Genomic DNA, 21,591 nt, shown 5'->3' with positions numbered 1-21,591 from the left:
CTCTAGCTACATGTCCAAGGCTGAGAATATACCTGTGCATTAAGTATTTAGTTTCCAAAACATACTTTTTCTTTTAAATTCCGTCTCATCTTCAGAAATGTTAGATTTTAAAATTAATTAATAAATGGATATATATACATATATATATATTTTTTCCTGTGTGAATACTCTGAGCCTAGCACAGTCATTAGTATAGCCCTTGATTGACACTTGTCTTTAATCTAGTGAATTCCTCTAAGGAGCTTATGCTTTGGAAGGATTACAAGTTATACATACACACTATCCCTGGAAAATAACTACTAAGCCATAGCTGAACTATACAAAGACATGGACTCCCTGCTAAATATCAGGATGATTTGCAAAGGAAATTAATGTTTAAATGGTAACTACAGATTCTCTCCACTAATAGTATGACTAGGTTATTTCTATGTGCACAGAATGCCCTCTGATTTTGGCAAAGAAGCATAGATTTTCGGAGTTTGCACAATAATTAAAGATGTATTTAAATCTATATATACCTCATGGATGGCTGTAAATCCATCTTTGTGGATTCTAACCAGTGATGTGCTGGCAAATGTAAAACAACTTGGTCTCCAAGAAAGGAAGAAAGAGAGAGAGAGAGAGAGAGGGAGAGAGAGAAAGAAGGAAGAGGGGGAGGGAGGCAGGGAAGGAAGGAAGGAACAAAGGGAGGAAGAGAGGAAGGAAGGGAGGAAAGAAAAGAATAAAAGAAATGAAGAAAGAAAGAGAATGAAAGAGAAGAACTAAAGAGAAGAGAATGAGAAAGCCCTGATTTTCAGTTTGCTGATTCCCATGGTATAAACGCTCCCATTACGGCCTGTTTCAAACTGCTGACGAGACTTCACTGCATGCAGAGTTGGGAAAGAGATGTACATCATCGGCTCTTGCAATAGTACACTCTAGCTCAGGATACCACTGGCTACAACAATTTCTCATACCTCTAAGTCCAGCTGTGTAGCTCAGTGCTACAGGCCTGGGTTTGTAGCCATAAATATATTTGAGATAATTTTAGAAAGTCTCTCTCTCTCCCTCTCTCTCACAGCTACAGATTTAACTTTTTTTAAAAAACTTTGATCATGGTAAAATACAAATAATATAAAACTTACCATCTTATTCATTTTTTTTGCTTTTGAATTTTATCTTATTTATGTTTTTATACAGCAGGTTCTTATTAGTCATCCATTTTATCCCCATCAGTGTATACATGTCAATCCCAATTGCCCAATTCATTCCACCACCACCACCACCACCCTCCCCCGGCGCTTTCCCCCCTTGGTGTCCATAAGTTTGTTCTCTACATCTGTGTCTCAATTTCTGCCCTGCAAACGGGTTCATCTGTACCATTTTTCTACGTTCCACATATATGCATTAATATATTTGTTTTTCTCTTTCTGACTTACTTCACTCTGTATGACAGTCTCTAGATTCATCCACGTCTCAACAAATGACACAATTTCATCCCTTTTTATGGCTGAATAATGTTCCATTATGTATGTACCACATCTTCTTTATCCATTCATCGGTCGATGGGCATTTAGGTTGCTTCCATGACCTGGCCATTGTAAATAGTTCTGCAATGAACACTGGGGTGCATGTGTCTTTTTGAATTATGGTTTTCTCTGGGTATGTGCCCAGTAGTGGGATTGCTGGGTCATATGGTAACTCTAGTTTTAGTTTTTTAAGGAACCTCCATACTGTTCTCCATAGTGGCTGTATCAATTTACATTCCCACCAACAATGCAAGAGGGTTCCCTTTTCTCCACACCCTCTCCAGCATTTGTTGTTTGTAGATTTTCTATGATGCCCATTCTAGCTGGTGTGAGGTGATACCTCATGGTAGTTTTGATTTGCATTTCTCTAATGATTAGTGATGTTGAGCAGCTTTTCATGTGCTTCTTGGCCATCTGTATGTCTTCTTTGGAGAAATGTCTATTTAGGGCTTCTCCCCATTTTTGGATTGGGTTGTTTGTTTTTTTAATATTGAGCTGCATGAGCTGTTTATATATTTTAGAGATTAATCCTTTGTCCGTTGATTCGTTTGCAAATATTTTCTCCCATTCTGAGGGTTGTCTTTTCGTCTTGTTTGTAGTTTCCTTTGCTTTGCAAAAGCTTTTACGTTTCAGTAGGTCCCATTTGTTTATTTTTGTTTTTATTTCCATTACTCTAGGAGGTGGATCAAAAAAGATTTTGCTGTGATTTATGTCAAAGAGTGTTCTTCCTATGTTTTCCTCTAACAGTTTTATAGTGTCTGGTCTTACATTTAGGTCTCGAATCCATTTTGAGTTTATTTTTGTGTATGGTGTTAGGGAGTGTTCTAATTTCATTCTTTTACATGTAGCTGTCCAGTTTTCCCAGCACCACTTAGTGAAGAGGCTGTCTTTTCTCCATTGTATATGCTTGCCTCCTTTGTTATAGATAAGTTGACCATATGTGTGTAGGCTTATCTCTGGGCTTTCTATCCTGTTCCATTGACCTATATCTCTCTTTTTGTGCCAGTACCATATTGTCCTGATGCCTGTAGCTTTGTAGTATAGGCTGAAGCCAGGGAGTCTGATTCCTCCAGCTCCATTTTTTTCCCTCAAGACTGCTTTGGCTATTCGGGGTCTTTTGTGTCTCCATACAAATTTTAGAATTTTTCTTCTAGTTCTGTAAAAAATGCCATTGATAATTTGATAGGGATTGCATTGAATCTGTAGATTGCTTTGGGAAGTATAGTCATTTTCAAAGTATTGATTCTTCCAGTCCAAAAACATGGTGTATCTCCCCATCTGTCTGTATCATCTTTAATTTCTTTCTTCAGTGTCTTACAGTTTTCTGCATACAGGTGTTTTGTCTCTCTAGGTAGGTTTATTCCTAGGTATTTTATTCTTTTTGTTGCAATGGTAGATGAGAGTGTTTCCTTAATTTCTCTTTCAGATTTTTCATCATTAGTGTATAGGAATGCAAGAGATTTCTGTGCATCAATTTTGTATCCTGCAACTTTACCAAATTCATTGATTAGCTCTAGTAGTTTTCTGGTGGCATCTTTAGGATTCTCTATGTATAGTATCATCTTATCTGCAATTGTGACAGTTTTAATTCTTCTTTTCCAATTTGTTTTCCTTTTATTTCTCTTTCTTCTCTGATTACCATGGCTAGGACTTCCAAAACTATGTTGAGTAATACTGGTGAGAGTGGACATCCTTGTTTGTTCCTGATCTTAGAGGAAAGGGTTTCAGTTTTTCACCATTGAGAATGATGTTTGCTGTGGGTTTGCTGTATATGGCCTTTATTATGTTGAGGTAGGTTCCCTCTCCACTTTCTGGAGAGTTTTTATCATAAATGGGTATTGAATTTTGTCAAAAGCTTTTTCTGCATCTATTGAGATGATCATATGGTTTTTATTCTTCAACTTGTTAATATGGTGTATCACATTGATTGATTTGCATATACTGAAGATTCCTTGCATCCCTGGGATAAATCTCACTTGATCATGGTGTATGATCCCTCTATTGTGTTGTTGGATTCTGTTTGCTAGTATTTTGTTGAGAATTTTTGCATCTATATTCATGAGTGATATAGGTCTGTAATTTTCTTTTTTTGTAGTATGCTTGTCTGGTTTTGGTATCAGGGTGATGGTGGCCTCATAGAATGAGTTTGGGAGTGTTCCTTCCTCTGCAACTTTTTGGAAGAGTTTGAGAAGGATGGGTGTTAGCTCTTCTCTAAATGTTTGATAGAATTCACCTGTGAAGCCATCTGGTCCTGGACTTTTGTTTGTTGGAAGATTTTTAATCACAGTTAAATTTTATTATTTGTGGTTGGCCTGTTCATATTTTCTATTTCTTCCTGGTTCATTCTTGGAAGGTTATACCTTTCTAAGAATGTGTCCATTTCTTCCAGGCTGTACACTTTATTGGCATAGAGTTGCTTGTAGTATTCTCTTAGGATGCTTTGTATTTCTGCAGTGTCCATTTTAACTTCTCCTTTTTCATTTCTAATTTTACTGATTTGAGCCTTCTCCCTCTTTTTCTTGATGAGTCTGTCTAATGGTTTATCAATTTTGTTTATCCTCTCAAAGAACCAGCTTTTAGTTTTATTGATCTTTGCTATTGTTTTCTTTGTTTCTATTTCATTTGTTTCTTCTCTGACCTTTATGATTTCTTTCCTTCTACTAACTGTGGGTTTTGTTTGTTCTTCTTTCTCTAGTTCCTTTAGGTGTAAGGTTAGATTGTTTGAGATTTTTCTTGTTTCTTGAGGTAGGCTTGTATTGCTATAAACTTCCCTCTTAGAACTGCTTTTGCTGCATCCCATAGGTTTTGGATCATTGTGTTTTCACTGTTATTTGTCTCTAGGTATTTTCTGATTTCCTCTTTGATTTCTGCAGTGATCTCTTGGTTATTTAGTAACGTATTGTTTAGCCTCCATGTGTTAGTGTTTTCTACGTTTCTTCCCCCCGTAACTGATTTCTAATCTCATAGCATTGTGGTCAGAAAAGATGCTTGATATGATTTCAATTTTCTTAAATTTATTGAGGCTTGATTTGTGACCCAAGATATGATCTATCCTGGAGAACGTTCCGTGGGCACTTGAGAAGAAAGTGTAATCTGCTGTTTTTGGATGGAATGTCCTATAAATATCAATTAAATCTATCTGGTCTATTGTGTCATGTAAAGCTTGTGTTTCCTTAGTAATTTTCTCTTTGGATGATCTGTCCATTGGTGTAAGTGAGGTGGTAAAGTCCCCCACTATTATTATGTTACTATTGATTTCCTCTTTTATAGCTGTTAGCAGTTGCCTTATGTATTGAGGTGCTCCTATGTTGGGAGCATGTATATTTAGAATTGTTATATCTTCTTCTTGGATTGATCCCTTGATCATTATGTAGTATCCTTCCTTGTCTCTTGGAACATTCTTTATTTTAAAGTCTATTTTATCTGATATGAGTATTGCTACTCCAGCTTTCTTTTGATTTCCATTTGCATGGAATATCTTCTTCCATCCCCCCACATTCAGGCTGTATGTGTCCCTAGGTCTGAAGTGGGTCTCTTATAGACAGCATATATATGGGTCTTGTTTTTGCATCCATTCCACGAGCCTGTGTCTTTTGGTTGGAGCGTTTAATCCATTCACGTTTAAGGTAATTATTGATATGTATGTTCCTATTACCATTTTCTTAATTGTTTTGGGTTTGTTTTTGTAGGTTCTTTTCTTCTCTTGTGTTTCCCACGTAGAGAAGTTCCTGTATCATTTGTTGTAGAGCTGGTTTGGTGGTGCTGAACTCTCTTAGCTTTTGCTTGTCTGTAAAGCCTTTGATTTCTCCATTGAATCTGAATGAGATCCTTGCTGGGTAGAGTAATCTTGGTTGTAGGTTCTTCCCTTTCATCACTTTAAATATGTCATGCCACTCCCTTCTGGCTTGTAGAGCTTCTGCTGAGACATCAGCTGAACCTTATGGGAGTTCCCTTGTATATTATTTGTTGTTTTTCCCTTGCTGCTTTCAATAACTCTTCTTTGTCTTTAAATTTTGCCAATTTGATTACTATGTGTCTTGGTGTGTTTCTCCTTGGGTTTATCCTGTATGGGACGCTCTGCACTTCCTGGACTTGGGTCGCTATATCCTTTCCCATGTTAGGGAAGTTTTCGACTATAACCTCTTCAAATATTTTCTCGGTCCCTTTCTCTCTCTCTTCTCCTTCTGGGACCCCTATAATGCAAATATTGGTACATTTAATGTTGTCCCAGAGGTCTCTTAGGCTGTCTTCATTTCTTTTCATTCTTTTTTCTTTATTCTGTTCCGCAGCAGTGAATTACACCATTCTGCCTTCCAGGTCACTTATCTGTTCTTCTGCCTCAGTTATTCTACTGATCCTTCTAGTGTATTTTTCATTTCAATTATTGTATTGTTTATCTCTGTTTGTTCTTTAATTCCTCTAGGTCTTTGTTAAACATTTCTTGCATCTTCTCGATCTTTGCCTCCATTCTTTTTCCGCAGTCCTGGATTATCTTCACTATCATTATTCTGAATTCTTTTTCTGGAAGGTTGCCTATCTCCACTTCATTTAGTTGTTTTTCTGGGGTTTTATCTTGTTCCTTCATCTGGTACATAGCTCTCTGCCTTTTCATTTTGGGTATCTTCCTGTGAATGTGTTTTTTCTTCCACAGGCTGCAGGATTGTAGTTCTTCTTGCTTCTGCTGTCTGCCCTCTGGTGGATGAGGCTATTTAAGAGGCTTGAGCAAGTTTCCTGATGGGAGGGACTGGTGGTGTAGAGCTGGCTTTTGCTCTGGTGGGCAGAGTTCAGGAAAACTTCAATCCACTTGTCTGCTGATGGGTGTGGCTGGGTTCCCTCCCTGTTGGTTGTTTGGCCTGAGATGACCTAACACTGGAGCCCACTGGGGCTCTTTGGTGGGGCTAATGGCTGACTCTGGGAGGGCTCACGCTAAGGAATAGTTCCCAGAATTTCTGATGCCAGTGTCCTTGTCCTCATAGTGAGACAGAGCCACCCCCCGCCTCTGCAGGAGACCCTCCAACACTAGCAGGTAGTTCTGGTTCAGTCTCCTATGGGGTCACTGCTCCTTCCCCTAGGTCCCGATGCGCACACTACTTTGTGTGTGCCCTCCAAGAGTGGGGTCTCTGTTTCCCCCAGCCCTGTCAAAGTCCTGCAATCAAATTCCACTAGTCTTCAAAGTCTGATTCTCTAGGAATTCCTCCTCCCGTTGCCGGGCCCCCAGGTTGGGAAGCCTGATGTGGGGCTCAGAACCTTCACTCCAGTGGATGGACTTCTGTAGTATAAGTGTTCTCCAGTTTGTGAGTCACCCACCCAGCAATTATGGGATTTGATTTTATTGTGATTGCACCCCTTCTACCATCTCATTGTGGCTTCTCCTTTGTCTTTGGATGTGGGGTATCTTTTTTTGGTGAGTTCCAGTGTCTTACTGTCGATGGTTGTTCAGCAGTTAGTTGTGATTCCAGTGCTCTCGCAAGAGGGAGTTAGATCACCTCCTTCTGCTCTGCCATCTTGAACCAATCTCCCAGACTTCAAGTTAAATTAATACTATATAATGCATTCAAGGACAGGACATTCTATTAGGTTTTATGGAAAATAAAAAAAGCTAAAGATTACACTTGCCATTAAAGAATTTACAGACTGGTTTGTGATACTGAACATAAATCCTTGACATCATAAACCACAAAAATTGAAATAACAGTGTAACTAATAGTTTACAAAAATACAGATAGATAGCAGATAGTCATAAGGAATTAACTATCAAATGATATATGCAGTCAATAATTATGTGATGAGAAAAGAGTGAGAAAATTCTTACAGAAGGTTTTATGAGGAGGTATATCAGAGAGCCTTCATGTGTGAGTGGCACTTGGAAGAGCGGCATCCTCCAAGAAGGATGGAGATGAGGCAGAAGACACCTTAGCATACAATGAGTTAACAGCTAGGCAGGAGCAGACATTTGTATAGATACATTTTCATAACAATGGCTGACAGTTGCCTGGCAGTTACTCTGTGTCAGACATTGCACAGTTATGTAGATCAGCTCATTTGATCTTCACAGAAACACTATGAGTCAGGTTTTTTGGAGTATTAAGTGAACCATACACATTTCATAAGCAAGAATATGAAGGCTTATAGACATTATATAAGTGACCGAGGTCTCTCTGTCTGTAGATGGTGGAGCTGGGCCTGGAATTCAGGTCTGTCTGGTCCCAAAGCCCATGACCTTAAGCACACTGCTAAACTGGGAATCAAATCTAGACATGTAATTCTAGGATAAAGTTATAAAAAATGAATATAGAGAATAAGGAGTTTGAATGTCCTGCAAGGTAATATTATATAGAAAACCAATAACCAAACCCTTGAAAACTTGACCAAAAGTGAAATGTCTAAATATCTTTTCATTTCCTCCTTTGATTTCTTTTTCTTTTGATTTTGGAGTCCATTTATGACTAACTGGGATGTAATGTGTACAGAGGCTGTAAATTACAAAAGTTTGAGATCATGCCTTATGAGTTGCGTGAGTCTGTAGTCAACTTTCAAAACTTGGTGTTACTTCAACAGATGAATGGATAAATAAGATGTGGTATATATACACAATGGAATATTACTCAGCCATAAAAAAGAATGAAATAATGGCATTTGCGGTAACATGGATGGAGTTAGAGATTACCATAAAAAGTGAAGTAAGTCAGAAAGAGAAGGAAAATTATGTGGTACTACTTACATGTGGAATCTAAAATATGATACAAATGAACTTACTTACGAAACAGAAACAGACTCACAGACATAGAAAACAAACTTATGGTTACCAAAGGGGAAAGGGGGAGAGAGATAAATTAGGAGCTTGGGACTAACATACACACACTACTATATATAAAATAGATAACCAACAAGGACCTACAGTATAGCACAGAGAACTACACTCAATATTTTGCAATAACCTGTAAGGGAAAAGACTCTGAAAAAGAATATATATGTGTATATATAAATATATATATATGTATAATTTGAAAAAGAATATATGTATATATATATATATATATATATACATATATGTATATATACACATATATGTATGACTGAATCACTCTGCTGTACACCAGAAACTAACACAACATTGTAAATCAACTATATTTCAATTAAAAAAAAACTTGATGATACTTAACCAGAATACACATAAAGACAAGGCTTCATAAAGACAAGGAAGTCTATGGCTTCTTCAAAATTGCTCTTGAATTGTGTTTACATAATGTTAGTAAAACAAGTTGACACAAATTGTCAAAGAACCATGTGTTCCTTTCATCTGCATCATACATATTGACAACAATTGAGCATTAATTCCTAATTGTGTTGAAAAGTTATTTTCCATTGCACAGAGAACTTTAGACTGTCCATCAGCTTTGTGAAAACTTTTTTTTTGTTCCCCCTAGTTATGAAGCTTTTGATACACAGAAGTCTAGAGAAGAAGAAAAATACATTTTTTGGATAAAAAAAATATTCTGGCCTTTGCTCATTTCTCCTGGACAGTAAAGAAGAGAAGCTATTCGATTTTTTGTGAGATTGTTCTGGAAATGAAAGACTGCTTATTTGTTTAAGTAAAGAAAGTGCATGTTGTTTAAAGGTTACTATTTAGTATTCAAACCATTAAACATATTGCCAAATAATCTTATATAAGGTAATTATAGTGCCTATGAATACCTTTAAAATGCAGAGAAAAATTTTTTTCTCTCTCTGAAAGATAATTAAAAAAGTAAAACTGCTTTGTAATTTACGGATAATGAAATTGGGCAGTATATATGTGTTTTTGTTTTTAATTTTTTTATTGAAGTATAGTTGATTTACAATGTTTCAGGTGTATAGCAAAGTGATTCAGTTATAGCTCACCTCCTCTCATGAGCACACCAAGATCACCACTATCTGTAGAACAACCATCGATGAAAAGGACTGGAACCTACCAGAAAAGATCTTCTACAATAAAGACATAAAAAAGGAACTACAATGAGACAGGCGGGAGGGGCGAACTCGTGATATAATCTAATCAAGTCCTATAGCCCCCAGGTGGGCAACCCAGAAACTGGAGAATAATTATATTGCAGAGGTTCTCCCACAGGAGTGAGAGTTCTGAGCCCCACGTCAGGCTCCCTAGCCCAGGGGTCTGGGATGGAGAGGATGAGCCCCCAGAGCCTTTGGCTTTGAAGGCCAGCAGGGCTTAACTGCAGGAGCCCCACAGGACTGAGGGAAACAGAGATTTCACTCTTAAAGGCCCACACGAAATCTCAGGCAAAAGCAGTAATATGATAGGAGCCCGGGCTAGACCTACCTGCTGGTCTTGGAGGGTCTCCTGGAGAGGCAGGGGGTGGCCTGCAGCTCATCCTGGGGTCATAGACACTGGTGTCAGACATACTGGGGAACATTCAACCTCATGAACACTCCTGAAGGCTGCCATCTTGGTTATTAGCACCAATACCTGGCCCCATCCAAGAGTCTGCAGGCACCAGTGCTGGGATGTCTCAGGCCAAACAACTAAGTGGGTGGAGACACGGCCCTACCCATCAGCACACAGGCTGCCTAAAGAGCCCACATCCACCTCTAGACACGCCCTTAGACATGACCCAGTCCACCAGAGGGCCAAGACCCAGCTGCACCCACCAGTGGGCAGGCTCTGGGCCCTCCCGCTAGGAAGCCTGCACAAGTCTTTAGACCAGCCTCCCTCACCAGGGGGCAGACACCAGAAGCAAGAAAACCACAATCCAGCTATGCAGGCCAGACCCTACCCTGGGACCAGCTGGGTCCTGGCCCTGCTCACTAGCAGGCCAATGTAACCTATGGGACACCTGGACCCCATACCCAACTGTGTCAGGAACTCCTCCCCACCACCCCCTGCAAGATCTGAAGTGAGCTCTGGGATCCCTGGGCCTCGTAGCCAGACTCCAGGAACCAGCTCTGTCTGCCAGTAGTCCAGCACTAACCCCAGGATCTGGCCTCACCGGCCAGCGGGTGCGCAACAGGCCCAGAATCTTCAGAACCCTAACTCCGCCCACCAGTGAGCCAGCACTAGCCCTGGGGCCCCCTAGGGTCCCTCATCCAGCCACCTGTGACCAGGCCCCACTCAACAGCAGCCAGCAGTCTCCGCTCAAGGCAGGGTCTGGCAACCAACCAGACTGGGGGCCGACCAAGCCTATCAGACCACCTACATAGACACCACAACGGAAGGACCCATGCAGCCCTCTTAGGAGGAACCCCCAGAACATACTGCTTGGGTGATGAGAGAGGAATGCACTGCTGGGACACACAGGACACCTCCTACAGAGGCCACTTCTCCAAGTTCGAGAAGCATAATTAACCTACCACAGACATAAATATACAGATGTTTTGGTTTTTAAATAAATCCTCTAAGATTCTAAAACCACTCTTGTTAGTTTATGATCATCTTTATTAGGTTCTTCTTTCCTTTTCTCTGTACAGCATGGATGATGAAAAGGAATTCGCATTTTGCAATGAGCGCACAGACCAAATATTACAAAAGTTTGAGATAATGCCTTGTAAGTACAACAACTTTGGGTTGGAAGAACCATTAAAAAAAAACAACACAGGGGACTTCCCTGGCAGTCCAGTGGTTAAGATTCTACACTCCCAATGCAGGGGGAACAGGTTCATTCCCTGGTCAGGGAACTAAGATCTCGCATGCTTCTTGGCCAAAAAACCAAAACATAAAACGGAAGCAATACTGTAACAAATTCAATAAAGACTTAGAAAAAATTGGTCCACATCAAAGAAAAAAATCTTACAAACAAAAAGAAAAGAAAAAAAGAAAAGTATTACTGGTTACTAAAAAAGACTTGAATTGCATAAAATATATCCTTTGGGTCAGTAGTTTTAAAGCTTTCTTATATATGTCATGGGCCCATTTGAGATTTGGATGGAAGATATCTTCATATAGGTACACAAGTTTTCATACAATTTTACAGGATATGTTAACTCTGAAATCCATCTATGGAACTTGTAGGGTCCAATCAGAATATGTTTACATGACACACCATTTTATAGCTAATTGATGTCTATTATTTTAATATCTAATAACTATCTATATTTAATTTCTAATTTATACCAAAATAATTCAACCAGACTTCATATCAGTATTTCAAATAAGTTTTTCTCTTTGTTTCAATCTAGGTTCTTGAAACACTTCATTAAGAATATTTTTAGGGCTTCCCTGGTGGGGCAGTGGTTGAGAGTCCTCCTGCCGATGCAGGGGACGCGGGTTCGTGCCCCGGTCCGGGAAGATCCCACATGCCGCGGAGCGGCTGGGCCCGTGCGCCATGGCCACTGAGCCTGCGCGTCCGGAGCCTGTGCTCTGCAACTGGAGAGGCCACAGCAGTGAGAGGCCCGCGTACCGCAAAAAAAAAAAATAAAAAAAAAAAGAATATTTTTAAAATGTTTTCTACAGGATGAAAGTGTTTATAGAAACATGATTTCTTCATGGCTATTATCCCATAATTCATATTGACTGATTCTAGGATTATTTGAAACTTAATTTTGAGCTATCTAAAATTTTATAATAGTTTCTCATTCATGGGAAAGAAATAACTTTTATTTTAATGTGTTTGGTCATCACAGTTTATGACGTTTCTGGTCAGCTTTCCACCGGATCCTGGAAGAATGATGTGGGGCTGACATTTTACAGAGTGTAGGACAGAAGGGAGACAAGAAAACCTTCAGAGTGGTATCCAGGCATTAAGGTTTAAAAAACTGAACAATTAAAGGATTTTCTCAAAATGGATGTCTTAATCATAAAAGCCAACAGCTACAAGCTCTAGGGCTTAAATCAAGCAAACAAAATCTCTTTTGATTATACTTGGCAGCCAGATTAGCTTTAGTAAAACAGTGTTACAACTGCAGCTCCTTTGGATTTACTTTTATTCGCGTACTTTCTAGTGACTAGAACAAGTGTGGCTTTGATAGGTGCTACTCAATGTTCACTGTATGCACCAAGGGCCCTGGCATGTGAATTCATCCTGTGTTCTGCCACCTGGTGTATGCACTTCCCCATTCAATCATCTGTAGGGACACCTGAAACTAATATAACATTGTCAATCAACTATACTTTAGTTAAGAAAAGAAAAAAAGATTTGAAAAGACACTTAAAAACAGAGATAAACAAATGACAACTAAGTACATCAAAAATACATAACTACATTAGTCCACAGGAAAATGCAAATTTAAACCACATTAAGAGACCACTACAAATCCATTAGAACAGCTAAAGGTAAGTAAACTAGAGCAAGTGGAAATCTCAAACAATGCTGGTGGGCCAGTAAAATGGTGCAACGACTTTGTAAAGCAGTTTGGCAGACTCTTATAAAGTTAAACATGTATCTGTTATAAGACCCAACAATCCCAAGAGTGAGTAAATTATTTGTCTATCCTACAAGAACAGCCATAGCAGATTTATCCCTAATAGCCAAAAAAAAAAAAAAAAAAAAAAAAAAGCAGCTAACAACTCAACTATCCATCAATAAGTGAATGGATAAGCAAACTGTGATACAACTAGTCAATGGACTACCACTGAACCTTAAAAAGAAAGAGATTATTTTATTCTTGTTATATGCAATGTCATGGATAAATTTCAAAAACATTTTACTGAGAAAAGGAGACACTCCATTTATAGAGAATTCTAAAACAAACAAAACGAATCTACGATGACAGAAAACTGATCAGTGTTTGCCCAGGGTGGTGGCTGGTAGGGGTGATCGTAAAGTGGCATGAGGGAACTTCTTTTGGGTGATGGAAATATTCTATATCTTAATTGTGGTTGTGGTTATATAGATGTATGTATTTGTCAGGACTCATTGAACTTTATACTTAGAATGGGTGCATTTTATTATATGTAAATCGTATCTCAATAAACGTGTGAAAAACATCTGTAGAGATAAGTAATTCATGGTTTTGTGTGTGTGTGTGTGTGTGTGTGTGTGTGTGTGTGTGTTTGACTCAGGCATGTGGACCAGGACCAGGAGATGACCTATCTGGGTGTAGTCATCCCTTGTCCACCCTATTCAAACTCTTCTACCAAATCTCTCTCTTTTCCTTCTCCCCCTGCCCCACACGCTTGGGGTACCCACAGTTAAAAGTGAGTCATTTGAATGAAGGCAGCGTCTAGCACGGCCTTTACCGGATGAGTCTCCCCAGGCTTTTTCTCTGAGTGTCACAATGCATCACTGCTCTCAGTGGTAAGAGATAACAGATTACAGTCCTACTGGCTTGCCACTTCCTTCCTGCTCAAGACAATGAGGACTGTCAAAGAAAAGACAGTTACTTGGGCAATTAGGTGGTTAGGCGTTGCTAACAATCTTTATTTTTTAGGCTAATGACTGTACTGGTAGGTTTGTGAAAGGGAATGAGTAACTTTGGGTCTCCCCAGCATTTTACACCAATGCAAGAGTATTTGAAGCTGTTGATAATTGTTCAGTTTCAAAGCTATGTATGTTCAGCTGTACATAATTAGTTGTGTGCTTTTTTTGAATTGGCTCTCGCTCTACCTATTTCTTCCATGTGGCTTTCTCAGATATGTGTGCTCCAGGTCCATGTTTTAACAGGACAACAAGAACAATATACCTTGAGACTGGCTTTGCTGATAGGTTACAGGGTAATTTAGTTGGTAGAGAAATGCACACACATAAAAAGCTTTCTTCAAGGAGATACAGTATGCCAATCTTACTTCTGTTATTAATCTGTTGGACGGCCTTGGGCAAAGCTCTTAAACATTCTGCTTCTGTTTTATTCTTTGTGAAGAAAATATTAGGAAGACGACCTGCAGGTGAAAAGAATGTTACAGAATGGTCCTAAAGCGCTCTGTAGACTACAGAAAAAGAGCAGTCACTGACTGTCGATGATGATGCTGGTTCCAGGGAATCCTTATGGTCAATTATCAGACAACCCCAGTAGTTCACTGGATCTTTCAAAGAATAAGCGTATAAGCGTATGCAGGTTAAATCAATCTCACACACAAAAAAACGAATCTTCCAAATCCTCTTAAAAACTTGGTATAAATAAAAGGCAGATTTAAAAAAATGTATTTACAGGGTACTACACCTAATTTATTCAAATCTTATTGGTCATGGGAATATGTGCTTGCCAGTGAGAAGACCATGGTTCAAATATATAATCTAATACAATTAAATATGTGGTATGGAGTCATAAACAGGTATCTTACTAAAATATACACTGGGATTTGTTGTTACGCTTTTTCAAAATTGGATTTTAAATGTGTTAACACTCAGCAATACTAAGGTGTGAAGGGCAAAGTTTTCCAAGTGGTACCTCCTCTACACTAGTATTTGTGCTCTGTGAGGCAAGCCGGGGGGAAATGTCTGTGTTTACAGAGTAGGATTCCGTCAGATGAAGGGAGCCATTAATTCTCGCCATCTTGGCTCTCCCAGTGAGTGTGTTGCTTCTGGGTGTCTGAGGTGTAAATTTGGGAACTCTTTAACCATAACCTCAGAGCTGATTTCTAAAGTAACTAGAATCCAAAACACAGCCAGTTTTATAAATCAGAATCAACACCCTTGAATTGTTCCTGGAAGCCACACGGAAGGCCTCGGCCCTTCTGGAGTCCAGTGCGTGTCACCCTGTGCCCAGTTTCCTGCACAGCTGCAGCTCCAGCATAATCACCACATTCTCGCCAGTTCAAGTTTCCCTCTGATAGCCTTGCATTGTTATTGAGAGTGGCCGCATGGAAGGCACTGAGCTGTCATCCAGCTGAGAGATTTGATGATAAGACATCACAGTGGTCCTTAGAAGCCAGCTGATTTCTCTGCAGCCAGATCAGGCCACCACTGAGGGCTCCATTCTCATGATTCTGGTCTCTTTCTGGAGAGGAGGAACATTCACATAGCCAATGGCACCCTCAAGTTCTCATTAGGTCAACCCTAACCCAAGTCAGCATGACTGGTTGATAAGGTCACTGACTGGGCTTTAGGGTAAAGGTCGGAAGAAGCAGGGCAACTCCTCCAGAGAGAAGGAGTTGTTTATTTTTAAATTCCTGGGGTTGTCATCCTGACAAATTTTTTTTGTGTGTGTGGCCATACCGCTCCACTTGGCATGTGGGATCTTAGTGCCCGACCGAGGATCGAACCCGTGCTCCTCCAGTGGAAGCACGGAGTCTTAGCCACTGGACCACCAGGGAAGTCCCCCTACACATTTTTAGGGAAGGAAAAGGGCCACTAACAGAGTGACAGGCAGATAAATTAAAGAGCCTTGGGGGGGGGCGGGGAGAAAAAAAGAGCCTTGGGCAAAAATAGTTTGAATATTTAGTGGTCTTTTTCCTGGATAATTAGGTACACCCTCTGTGTGTGTGTGTGCGTGTGTGTGTAAATGTGTGAACATAATAATCCAAGTAGCAAAATGGGTTAAGGGCACTGCACATTCATCTTCATCTCTTACATGAGAAAATAGGAGAGGAACGCAAATGAAAGAGGTTTCAAGGAAGCCAGTTTGGCAGGGCCATATTCATGTTTAAGAACTGATTAACACAACATCCTGCGTTCAGTTTAGTCTGCAGTTACTTGGAAAACTTTCAAAATGAACAAGTGATATAAAATAAATACTTCGCTGCATGCTCTTCGCCACAGATTTCAAATTCACATGATAGGACAACCTAAAAAGCGTACTCATCCTTGACGGATTTCCCAATTTTATCTCGAATTCCAAATTTAGAGAAAGCATCATTAGTACCTAAGTTTTGTGGGCTGTTGGCATGGACGTCACTTGCCAAGTGTAATCAGTGAATTCATTAGCTGAATCACAAATACGTGGTATTAACCACGTCCTAAGATTCAAAAAGTGAAAGGAGATAAGGGACTTACTGTAAAGACTTTGTCATTCTCTTATGAAGTGAGAGCCAAAAAGGCACTTTTCTAGGAGAAAAAAAAAACCCCAAACTTTGGAACTTAAACTTTTTGGCAGTATTTAGTCTTTTCCTGAATTCCTTCAATAGAGAAACTCTGTCACATGGCGCTTTCTGTATATTGTTATGTTGTTTCTCAGGCATTTGCACTCACCCTTAGCTCTCAACGAGCTTTACTCAATAATTAGGTCTTTGGGGATAGCCAGACAGGAGGAGCGATAAACATGAAGAAAATCGTGTTCACAAAATTACTGAAATAGTTTCACTTCTGACATGGCCAAACCCACATAAGATGAAGTCATTTGTGTGCTGCCTAGGACATGTATTTTCCATGACCCTTACCACTGACTCATTGTGTTTAGTCGTAAACATTCTTTGAACCTCAATGTCCCTACTTGTAAAATAGGGATGAAAGTACTGTTCACATGGACAATGTTATGAGGTGAAACTGGTTTGAAAGGACTTTGCTCTTGTAAGTAAAATCCACATACTTACGTTCTTTACTAGTACAGTGTTTTATTATAAAGGAATTTGGACAAGCTAACTATCTCTAGAATGTTTTCAGAGCTTCTCTGGTGTGACATGCATAGTATATATTTTATTTAAGTTTGAGGAAAATTGTGAGTCTTTTAATATATGTCATAAAATTCTTCTCTTTGTGTCATGTTACAAAATGGATTCTTTTTTTTTTTTTTTGTGGTACGCAGGCCTCTCACTGTTGTGGCCTCTCCCGCTGCGGAGCACAGGCTCTGGACGTGCAGGCTCAGCGACCATGGCTCAGGGGCCCAGCCGCTCTGCGGCATGTGGGATCTTCCTGGACCGGGGCACGAACCCGCGTCCCCTGCATCGGCAGGCGGACTCTCAACCACTGCGCCACCAGGGAAGCCCACAAAATGGATTCTTTTTACTTTTGTGATTCTGCCATTTTCTGGTGAATAGTTGCTATTTTAGTAATCCTCATGTTAAAACTACATCATTTAAATGGAAACTTCCACTTTGGCACACTGGCATTTAGACTTCTCTTTGCTCTGATTTTTTCCTTCCTCTATAGCCCTTCTTTCTCCCCTTTGATATACTTTATAATTGATTTATGGTTACATTAATTGTTTTTTGTATCTTTCCCCACCAGAATAAAATCTCTGAGTTCACAGATTTCTATTTTATTCAGTGATACGTCCTCAGTGTCTAAAACATCTCTAACACAGAGCATTTGTGAAATGATTCCACTGGGTAAGTGAAGTTTCTGTTTGGACTCCAGCTTCCACTCCATTTCCACAGCTTAGAGTTGAAATTTGACTCAGGCTTTTGAACTAATCTGGCCCTAAATCCAACCACCAACCCACACTTCCTTCCTTCTTACCTTCCTTCCATCCATCAGCTATCAGCTTCTGGTCTGTCTAGGCTTTGCTCTTCCCATAGCCACCTGAAACTCGGTTTCGACCCTTTCTTCCAGCTATTAGTTGTGATTCTCTGACTTAATGCTGCCATAGTGTGGTGAATCATTACTCTGAAGAAGGATGGAGGTACACCAGTAAGTACAAGGTGGCTGCCAACATTTGACACGAGGAATACACGTGTGAACGCTGGAATTGATGGTTCCTGGGACAGTGCGTTACAAAAGGCCCTTCTGGCGTCTGACCATCTTTTAGCAAGAATAGCACACACCCTGATTGATGTTATGTGGCCTTTTCAACTTTCAATTCATTTCAGATGTGGCTTAAAGTAACATGTCATCAGATTTCATTTGCCTGTTGGGTGATTCATTCATTGATCTCCCGAACAAACAGATGGTGGGTAGGGGAGAAGACAGGAGCAAAAGGGGGAAGGAAGAAATGAGAGAGGAAATAATTTTGACACTAGGATGTCTGTATTGTGATTATCTCTTAAAAACTAGAAATAAGCATTTTGGTTCACCATGTGAAAATTCAAGCTAGTAAAACCATGAACTTGGGGTAATTTCTGTGGTTTAACTAAAGTATCAGGAGTTCTGTTGGCTGGTTGGTTGGTTGTTGCTTTCATTTAAGTGAAGATGATATTTCTAAATGAGAGAGAGATTAGAACATGAATAATACAATGAAGCTGATGATTCCTCAGTTGAAAATATTGAAAATTGGGGGTGAAAAAAGAATCACATCATGAATGATCTTTCTTTGTACCTATATGAGTCAGGCTGTAAAATTTATTACATGTTGTATAGAGAGCCAAAAATAGTGTGTGTGTTTTCTTCAGACACCTCTTTGTGACTCATTCAACAAACATGACTCTCTTCCAAGTGCAAGGCCCTGTATCTAGTGCTACAGCAGAAACAGCAGGAGATGGTGGCAGAACAATGAGAGCTACCATTTCTATGAGCATGTAACGTGCCTGTTTCTTTCAGAAGTTATGTTTAAGTCTCACGAAACTCTTCAACATAATTATAATGTTCACTCTCCTTCCAAGTACAAAAACTGAAGATTAGAAAAGTTCACTAATATTCCAAAATCAAACAGCCTATACGTGGCAGAACCGGTATTTAAACTAATGTTTTGATGGTGCCACACCCATGCTATTTTGAATAAGCCACCTTCAAGGTATTCACAACCTAGAAGAGATTTTCTCTCTCATTTGCTCAACTTCTTTCTCTCTCTCTCTCTCTCACACACACACACTCGTCTAATATAAGAGAGAGAATGTGATATATATAAATATCTAAAAGAGAGACAAATACTCACTTTTGAGTACCTAGATTCTGAGGGCTCTCTTGGATGCCTGGACATCTGTCAGCACTTCACACTGTCGTCTACACATTCAATGACATGCATGTACTGACAACTGTCCATGTACTCTGAGTGCACATGCTAAGTACTAGAGAAACACACATACCTCAGATCTAGTCCTGCCTTCAAGGAGCTCCTAGTTTTGTGTAAGAGTTGACATGTCAGAAAAGTGTTATAATATTGGCTAGTTTTCCAGTTCTTTTGAAAATGTACCAGGTAGGAAAACAAAATGCCACATGCAACAGAATATAGAAGGCACAGTTATTGATTAAAATGCTATAAACTTGGGCTGAAAGAAAAGTGGGGCTTAAGTAATGCAATGAGGCTTATTTGAGGAGAACTACTGACCATTTTCTTTTCCTCTTTCCCTCTTTCAAAACATTCCTTTTAGGCTCTATCTCCCTCATAAGGTTCATATTTTGCATCCCCTAAAATATATATATATATATATTTCTCAGAGCTTAAAGATGGCATCTGAATGAAGGGTTACAGAGAAATGATTAGTTAAAGCTGCACAGAGTTCCTGGATCTTTGGAGAGCGGTCACTGCACGGTGACCCAAATCATGGATGGTGATTATGCCACAATCAGGTGACTCAACACAGCAAACTATTGACCTTCATGTTCTAAATTTAGTTCTAGCTGGGGGAATGTTCAATACTCTGTCAAATACTAAGAACAATCATATTTCATTTAAAACAAAATTAACTTAAGATATCTTATGATTTCAGGGATGTTAAAATGTGAAAATATGTACATCTTAGAACTGATAAAATAGGGTACGTATTAGTCAGGGTTCCCAGAGAAACAGAAAATCCAACAGGATATGTATACGTCATGTATCTATATCAATATCTATTTATCTATCTATCTATCATCTATTGAGAGGTTTTAAATTGGCTCATACAATTGTAGAGGCTTAGAAAGTCCAAAATCTGAGTAGGATGGCAGACTGCAGACCCAGGGAAGAGTTACAAGAGTTACAGTCCAAGTTCAAGGGTGGTCTTCTGGCAGAATCCCTTCTCCTTCCAGGGAGGTCAGTCTTTTTCTTAACTGGAAAAAGGTCAGCCTTCAACTGATTGAATGAGGCCCACCACCACCCACATTATGAAGAGCAATCTGCTTTACTCGAAGTCTACTGAATTCAATGTTAATTTCATCTAAAAATTACCTTCACAGAAACATCTAGGCTAATATATGGGCCCTGTAGCCTAGCCAAGATGGCACATAAAACTGACCATGGCAGAGGGACATTAGGAAGCGTGGGAAGATTCTGTTCATTGTGGGAAACCTTAGCACTAGAACTCACCCTGTCACAGTGTGCAGACACAGGCAGAGCAGCGCTTGGCTCCACCTCTCTAGGCTTTTTTGTGGGTTGCGGTTTACCCTTTCTGACCCACCCCGTAGAGCACACCTCTGGTGAGCTGTGAATGGAAGAGGCTCTGTCCTTTTCTCCACATTACTAATGTTTACATTTCTGTTTTCCTGACTTGATAGAGGCCAGACCCCCGGGGGTGGTGCGGGAGATGGAGAGAAAATCAAATGTGCTCCCAATATATGAAATACAGTACTTTTTCTAAGTTTACATTTAGTTCTTCTCGTTGGGACTTGTGTCAGTGGACAGATGGGGGTGGAGGAGGTGGGGGAGAGGGAGAAAATGTGGTCTCAACACTGCCTCCATTTGCCCCGTCAGACCACACTCCACCCCTACCCACCTGCCCTCTCCCACCACCAAGCTCCTGTCCAAGCTCCCCTGGACCCGCTGCTCTTATCCTCTCTAGAATAAGAAATAAGATAAGAATAAGAATAAGAATAAGGCCCTCTCCCAGGGCCTGTCTCTGCCAGCAGTAATCCCCTGTTAAATATTACCTACGGTCAGTTTCTTCCCTCCACCCTCTTGCACAATCTTGGAACCACTGACTCACTCTTGCTTTATCTGAAGTATTTGCATTTGGGTTACAATCATGGACTTTGGAGCCATGGAATGCCCCCCTTCGCCACTTGTGTGACTCTAGCCTCCATTCCCTCACCTGTAAAATTGAGAAAATGATAGTACTTACGTCACAGGTGAGTTGGGAAAAGCAAACGAAAGCAGTGGACAGAACACTCTCAGGATAGTGCCTAGCAAGGCATGAGCCCCAGTGATCGTTAAATATTAACATTCCCGTTCGTCTGATGTGATTTCCCCATGAGATCACGATGCTTAGTATTTGCAAAAGGACTTGATACACAGAATATGAAGATAAAGCAGTATGGTCCTTGCTTTTGCCCCGCTCCTGGGATAACTGGAGGGATAGTATAATATGCTTCTCTTGATTTCCATCCATGTTAACCATCTTCAGATGGTTTATCCCAGCTCTGTGGGAGCAAGATAACTCGCCACGTGGTAAGGATTAGAAGAATGGGTAAAGTGATAATCCGGTGAC

The sequence above is a fragment of the Tursiops truncatus genome, chromosome 12 (genome assembly GCF_011762595.2).
Source record: "Tursiops truncatus isolate mTurTru1 chromosome 12, mTurTru1.mat.Y, whole genome shotgun sequence".
Lineage (NCBI taxonomy): Eukaryota > Metazoa > Chordata > Mammalia > Artiodactyla > Delphinidae > Tursiops > Tursiops truncatus.
Note: the sequence above shows the minus strand (reverse complement) of the source record.